Source organism: Nematolebias whitei, chromosome 23, assembly GCF_014905685.2.
Source record: "Nematolebias whitei isolate Nwh7 chromosome 23, NemWhi1, whole genome shotgun sequence".
NCBI classification, from domain to species: Eukaryota; Metazoa; Chordata; class Actinopteri; order Cyprinodontiformes; family Rivulidae; genus Nematolebias; species Nematolebias whitei.
Genome location: NC_056520.1, coordinates 10,623,009 through 10,630,723, shown reverse-complemented (window position 1 = coordinate 10,630,723; position 7,715 = coordinate 10,623,009).

Below are 7,715 nucleotides of genomic sequence, written 5' to 3'. Positions count from 1 at the left end.
AGCGAACCTGAAACTAACTTAAACAAACTTAAATTACAAGCAGAAAGGGCTCAAATGAGCTAAAAAAATATTGGAATTAGCTGAAAAAGCTAAAGTTAGCTTAAAAGAGCTAAATAGTAGCTGAAATAGCATAAAAAGCTGAAACTAGCAGAAAAAAAGCTTAAAGGAGCATAACAAGATGAAAATAGCAAAAAGAAGTTAATTAGATTGAAATGAGCAGAAACGACCACAAAAAATAGAATTTAGCTGAAAACAGCTGAGATTAGCTAAAAAAAAAAAGCTAGCTGAAAAGGTAGAGTAAGCTTAAATTAGCAGAATAAAGTAGAAATAACACGTTTGCTGAAAGAAGCAGAAATGAGCACAAAACAGTGGAAATTATCTGATGAGCTGAAATTAGTCAAAACAACAGCTGAAAAGTAGCTGAAAACGAGCAGAAAGAAGCTGAAGTTACCAGAATGAAGTGGAGAGAGCACGTTTTTGTTGAATTAGGCTGAAAAAAGTTGAAACGAGTTCAAATAGATGTGGAATTAGCTGAAAATGCTCAAATTAGCATGAAAACGGCTAACTAGTAGCTGAAACAGCAGAAAAGGCTGAAACTTGCAAAAATAAGCAGAAAGATGCATAACAAGCTGAAATTAGCAGGAATAAATTAGAAGCACAAAAATGTTATATTAAGCAGAAATAATCTAAAAGGAGCACAAAACAGCTGAAAAAACAGCTGAAAGTAGCTGAATTGTTTATTTAAATTTGCTCAAAGAAGCTGAAGCAGAGCACAACGTGAAAGGAGCAGTAAAAGGTTGTAAACAGATCTAAACATTTGAAGGATGGAAAATGAGCTAAATTCATTTCCTATGAGGGAAAAAAAATGGCAGAAAAGGCTAAATATTTCAAACAGCTAAAGTTGCACCCTTCTCCTGAAAGAGCTGAATGTTTTGATATGCTTTGTTGATGTGGCACAAAAACTGTGGAATGAGAAAGATGCCAGAAAACATACGGGAAAGTAATGGCTCACAATAGTGTGAATGCTTCATAAACGTTCACATTATTGCCTCTTCTCATCACGCCAGGATTTGTAGAGTCAGATATGTTGGACTTTGTGTTGTGAGGGACTCTCTGCTACTACCACACACAATTTTAGCTCAGTATCTACACAACTGACTGAGTTAAAGCCATTTTTGGGTTGACTAAATTTGATTAGCTGTGTCAGCCATCCATGTCCAATGATGACTTGCTGGGAGTTTCATTGAAACCCATCCAGTGGTTCATTAGATATTTTGCTAACAGACAAATAAGATAACTCCAACGATTGATGCCAAAGGTTTTAGCAGAAATGTTGAGCTCAAACTATGTGTTCGGGGCAATACTCAGCTACTATCACACCAAGTTTCAACCCAATATTTGTAAAATTAACCGAACTACAACCTGTTTTGTGTTTTATAAAGTCAGCTGGCTCTGGCAGCCATTTTAAATCGATAGTACTCCAAAAGTTGACCCGTTGTAGACGTTCCTCCATTGATTACTTTAGGAGAGTTTTATTGAAATATGTCTACTGGTTCTTGAGATATTTTGCTAACAGACAAACGAGAGTGACCCCAAAAATCAATATTCAGGATTTAGGCAAAGAAGCAGAGCAACGTGTTGTGCTCAATATATGTGTTGAGGGTGATGCTCAGCTACTACCACTCTAAATTCTGTCTCAGTATCTATAAAACTTGCTTAGTTGTAGCTATTTGTGTGTTGGTGCGGGTTTCCCATCATTGACTCCTGTTACAACTTTCTCAAAGAGGTTGCCAGGTAACAGGAAATGCACACTGAGCGTTCAAACCGGACCCCAGCACAAACGCCTTCTTGCTTTTGTCACCTGAGCCCTCCAGGTGCGCCGCGCGATCACATAGGTTTGAACTCCTCATTCAAGTGATGACAAATAAATAAATAACAGTGTTTTCTTTGTTTCGTTCTTTGATTTTGTTAAATTCGGTGTCGTGGGTCGTCTAGTCGCGGTGAAAAGAACGCATATCCTCTTTCAGTTCGAAGGTTTTATGTATCAGGACATGACGTCAGCATGTGATATTTAACACCGCCGCATGATTTATTGAACAAAAAAACAACGACAAATTGTTGTGGGACTACATGGAAAAAGTAGTTATTGCTTCAAATGGGCGTTAGCGGTTGTAAAATATATTAACTGATCATCACTGTCATTGTGCAGTACACAGGTGTGTTAGCACAATGCCATAGCGGAAAAACATCAGCAATGATGACGATGATGAGTAACTGTCAGCTGTTGAGGTGTTGCGCTTATGTAGCTAGCTAGCCTAGCATCAACGAAGTTTATCAACCTCTCACGATATCTGTGGGATCAGTTGTTTTCTGCGCAAAAACGTTTACTTGACAATTCCCCTTTACTTAATTATTTTGGCACAAATCGATACATCGATATGGGGTACCATTTGTAAATTTACACAGTCAAAGATTAGCAGCAATATTTTGAAATAGGTTAAATATTTAACCGTGTATTTATATTTTATATTTAATATTATTTATTGACTAAATATTTAGTTCGGACATAAATATTTAACTTGCAAGTTAAAAATTTAGTTAGCAAACTAAATATTTAACATGCAAGTTAAATATTTATTGAACTGGCAAGTTAAATATTTAGGTTCATGCTAAATATTTAGTTTGCTAACTAAATGACAAATTTAATATTTAACTTGCAAGTTAACTATTTAGGTCCGAGCTAAATATTTAGTTAGCAAATTAATTTAGGAAATTAAATGTTTACCTTGGAAAATAAATATTTAGGTCTGAGCTATTAGCAAATTAAATATTTAGTTTAGGAGTTAAATGTTTAGCTTAGAAATTAAATGCTTAGTTTGGAAATTAAATATTCAGCTTGGACAATAAATATTTAGTTTGGAAATTATATGTTTAGTTTTGAAAATAAATATTTAGCTTGGAAATTAAATATTTAATTCACACATAAATATGTGCTAAAATAAATATGTGCTAAAATATGTGTTTCACGCTCTCAGGACATTATTACCTGCAGTGTTCCCTCAGTGCGGACTGAACTAGGCAAAAGGGCCTTCTCCTACTCCGCTCCTGTTTCCTGGAATATCTTACAAAAAGATCTGAAGCTCTCGACCTTGACATCTAAGTAGCTTCAAACATCTGTTAAGTTCCTGGCAAAAACCAATGCAGACATGTTCTTGAAAAATAAAAAAGGGTGCAACCCCTATTGTGTCAAAACCGTACGATCTTTCTCCTTGGTTGTGGCCAGAAAAGGAGACAAGTCTTCATTGGTGACATGGACATCTAAAGCGAACTTTATAGCTAAAGCAGTGTCCAGATTTCTGGTCCTCATTGCGGCGAACAAAGCCAGTTTCGGTAACGTAGGCAGAGAAGGTTTGTTTTGTCTCTTCAGCCGGGATCCCTTTGCCGAAATCGGCTACCAAAGCTGACATGTTTGCAGATGACATTGTGATCTGTGTTGAGAACAGGGAACAGGTGGAAGAGAACTTAGAGAGGTGCAGATATGCACTTGAAAGAAGAGTTGCAGACAAGCTAACCCTAAATTGTATTTTAATGCCTTTGTGTATTCATTTGCAAAACTATGTAGTAAATACAATAAATACAGTCAAGTTTAATTAGATGTTTAGGCAAAATAGTTATAATCTTTTACCAAATGACTAGGTTCTTTTTTTGAAGTTGGTGTTAACCCTTCGAAGGTCTCACAGGGGAACATAAAACACGTTTATTTTAATTTAATTTTTGATCATATTTATTTATTTATTTGGGGGGGGGGGGGGGTGTTGGCAATAACCATAACCGTACTTAAAAAGCCTAAAAAGGCTTCTTCTTTTTCACTTTGTCTGAATTGTTTCACACGCTCCTGCAGACTGCCCTCTAGTGTTCCTTTGGGAAAAATCTGACCCTATTGAAATCCATTATAAATGCATCATAAATTATTTTTGGTATTACTTTTACCTCTATCTTTTTCGTTTTGATTTTTACATTAGCCCACATATCCAACATTTTACAGTCAGGTCATCTGGACAGTTTCTTTTTTAATTTTTTTTGTGCTGAAACGTTTCGCCTTCGATCCGGAAGGCTTCATCAGTCAAGGAAACACACAACAAAACTGATTCTTCCCCCAACAGCTTACTCCAAAGCGGAACAAACCAGTTCTGCTTGTGATAAGATGGTCTCTTTGGTACGCTCCCTCCTCCATTGCCGGCCCTCTTCCTTGTTGACAGTCGTGTCAAACTGGTTGAAAACAACAAAGTCCATGCTCAGTAAGCCCACATACTATAGTTAAATGACCTCTTTGTGTTTTGCAGAAGCCTGTTAATCACCCATTTATAAAAATCAGGTGTGTCTTGGCAGGAAACGAGTAAAACATGCAGGATGGCGTTCCGCAAGGATCAGGGTTGGGAACCCCTGCACAGTCAGTGTCAAGTCAAAGGTTAACCTTTACAGCAGGACAAGTTAAAAAAAAGACCAACGCCAGGAGAAAGTATCTTCTCTCTACACAACATGGCGTTTGAAGAATACAATATATACCATTACATCATGATTTACCTCACGTCAAGTGTTTGACTTTGAGCGGCTGTCACTCATCTACAGCGGTAACAGTGACCTAGCGTTCTGTCTTTGTGTCTTGTTACATAAACGTCATTTTTTTCCCCCACAACTAATGGCTTCAGCTCATAGTAGCTAATATCTTTGTCCTGTATTGTCTTAACAAGTAGGTTGATTGATTGTCAGCCGCTACAAGATGTACAATTTTAGACCAGCATTTGCTCAGGTTAGTTTTTTTTCTTATTAATCAGCTACCTAAGCTGACTGAAGCTGTATATTTGCATTAATGTTTTTTTTTTTAAATAACAAACTGTCTTCTCGTCATTATACTCAGGCGGTCACTGCATTCAACCCGAGTTCAATGTATGGAAGTCCGAGTGTGCCACAAAAATTAATTGAATTCGTGGCAAAATATTGAAACAAGTGGGAATAAAAGTCATGACTAAAACATTAATTATAGAGACAGACACAGTTGCAACAATAAAATAATTCTATTTGTATTTTGTAATATTTTTTGTAATGTGATAGTCATCTTAAATTATTTTTTTTTTCCTATTTATTTTTCAGTTATTCTGTTCCTTGTTTTCTTTGCCTATTTTTGTATAAGCCAATCAAGTTTGTGCTTGTAGGAAATTATTTACTCATTTATTTTACATTAACAACTAACCAAAGATATCATGCACGATTTTAGGATGCAGATAAATGTGCAAATTTGTTTAAGTTTATTCAGATACTGAACTAAAATATAAAGTGGGAGTAGTGGAGAGTGATAATCATTTCATACCTAAAGGTCTAAAAAGTTATAATTGATCAAAATTTGTCAAATTGTATCCGTTTTACCTGAATTTGTTCTAATTAAAGTTGTATTGATTTGGTCCAACTACCCATTTGATGTAAAACTCTTATTCTGATGTGGCTATCGCTAATGCTAATGAGGATCAACAATTTCAGTTTTATAAATAAATAGAAACTAGAGAAATAAAAATAAAAAAAATCTGGAAAAATTCAATTTGAATGCTGAGAATGATCGCTGAAGAAACGGATGCTAAAGCTAAAAGAAGTGGAACCCTAGCTAAAATAAAATAAAGGCTAGCTAAAAGGCACAAGTAGCTAAATTCAAGCTTAAAATAGCAAAAGGCTAGGTTAAGGCCAAAATTACCTAAGTTATAGTCAAAATTACCAAAACAATAGCTAAAAGCAGCAAAATGCTAGCTAGAAGCTAAACATAGCAAAGGCTAGCTAAAAACTAACTGCAGCAAAAGGTTTGTTAACAACTAAAAGCAGCAAACACCTTGCTAAAAGTTGATACAAACATCTTGCTTGAAGCTAAAAATAAAAAAAATGCTGGTTAAAGCTAAAGGTATCAAAAGGCTAGCTCAAAGCTAAAAGGCCAGCTCAAAGTTACGAGTAGTAAAATGATAGCTAAAAGCAGCAAAATATTAGTTAAAAACCTTAGTAAGTAAAAGCTAGCTTAAAGTAACAAAAACTAGCTAAAAGTAACAATGGCAATCTAAGTAGTAGGCTAGCTAACAGCTAAAAGTATCAAATAACTAGCTAGAAGCTAAAATTCTAGCCAAGAATTAAAAGTAGCAAAAGGAAAGCTACAAGAAGCAAGATGTTGAGTATAAACTAAAAGTAACAAAACGCTAGCGAAAAGCTAAAGTACCAAAATAGTAGCTAAAAGTCAAAAGTAGCAAATAGCCATAAGTGCAAAAAGTTAAAAATGAATAGTAACAAAAGACCAGCTAAAAGTAACAACTGGCTAAGTGTAAAAACAAAAAGACTAGCTCAAAGCTAAAAGTCTAAATATCAAATGACTTCTTAGAAGGTAAAAGGTTAACTATGTTGCTAAACAGCTAAAGGTAGAGAAGCAGTAGCCGAACTTATAGTATACAACATTTTCGGAAGAACTGATCATCTCAATGCATTTCTATGGGAAAAATTGTAAATAAAGTGTAAGATTTTGAAAAGTATAAAAGTTACAAAGACACAAAAGTCATAGCACCTTTCTCCTGAATGAGCTGAATGTTTTGCTGTGTAAACGGCTCATATTGTACAAGGTATGCAGAAGAAGTAACTGTATATTCCAAACTATACCAAAAAACAAACAGGAGAACGACAGTGTGAATGCCGACTCGGCGCTCCTGCTAATGTTTAATAGTGTAACGGTTAATGTCATTGCGGTGTATACCTGCCACGATTGTTGTTGTTTTGACAGTCACTCATTGATGTTAAATATTAAACCTTGTCTTGGTTCATTATTGAGCCGTCTCTGAACCTAATTATGTCACAGTAGCTTATTAATCCTGACTTCCAGCATGTGGAGCGCCATAATGGCCACAGATCAGGTTGCATTTAATAATGCATGAGATGATGTTAGGTGTCCTTGCTATTTTTAAACCGGGCCTGTTTCTCCTCCGCATCGTGGTGTCACACAGAGCACACCAGAGAGCATTAATTATAAATACCTGCATGTGCAATAAATCATCTGAACCCAAGGGAGAGGCAATTATTGGGTCTGGACTGTTGGATATAAACGATGCATAGAGCAAGTGTGGCTGCTTTGTAAACCAAATGGAGGCCAAGCCATAAAGGTGGATCCTGCAGGGTCGGAAAGTACTAAAATATGAGAAATGGGTGTTTAGATGTTTTATTCTGAAGAAAATCAGTTTTTAGCTACTTGCTACTTTTAGCTACTTGCTCTAAACTTGCTTTAGTTTAGAGTTTTTGCATATTTTTGCTTTCACCTAGTATTTTATTACTTCTGGTTTATAGGTGTCCTTTTTGTAACTTGATTTTACCTAGCCTTTTTCTAATTTTGGCTATTAGCTAGCCTTTTGCTACTTACCAGCACTTTTGCTACTTTTGATTATCAGCTAGCCTTTTGTTACATTTCACTTTTAGCTAACCTTTTGTTACTGTTAGCTTTTAGCCAGTCTTTTTCTGCCGTTTGGCTTTTAGCTATCTTTTTGTTACTGTTAGCTTTTAGTCTGTCTTTTTCTACTGTTTGGCTTTTAGCTATCCTTTTGTTACTGTTAGCTTTTAGCCAGTCTTTTTCTGCCTTTTAGCTATCCTTTTGTTACAGTTATCTTTTAGCCAGTCTTTTTCTGTCTTTTGGCTTTTAGCTATCC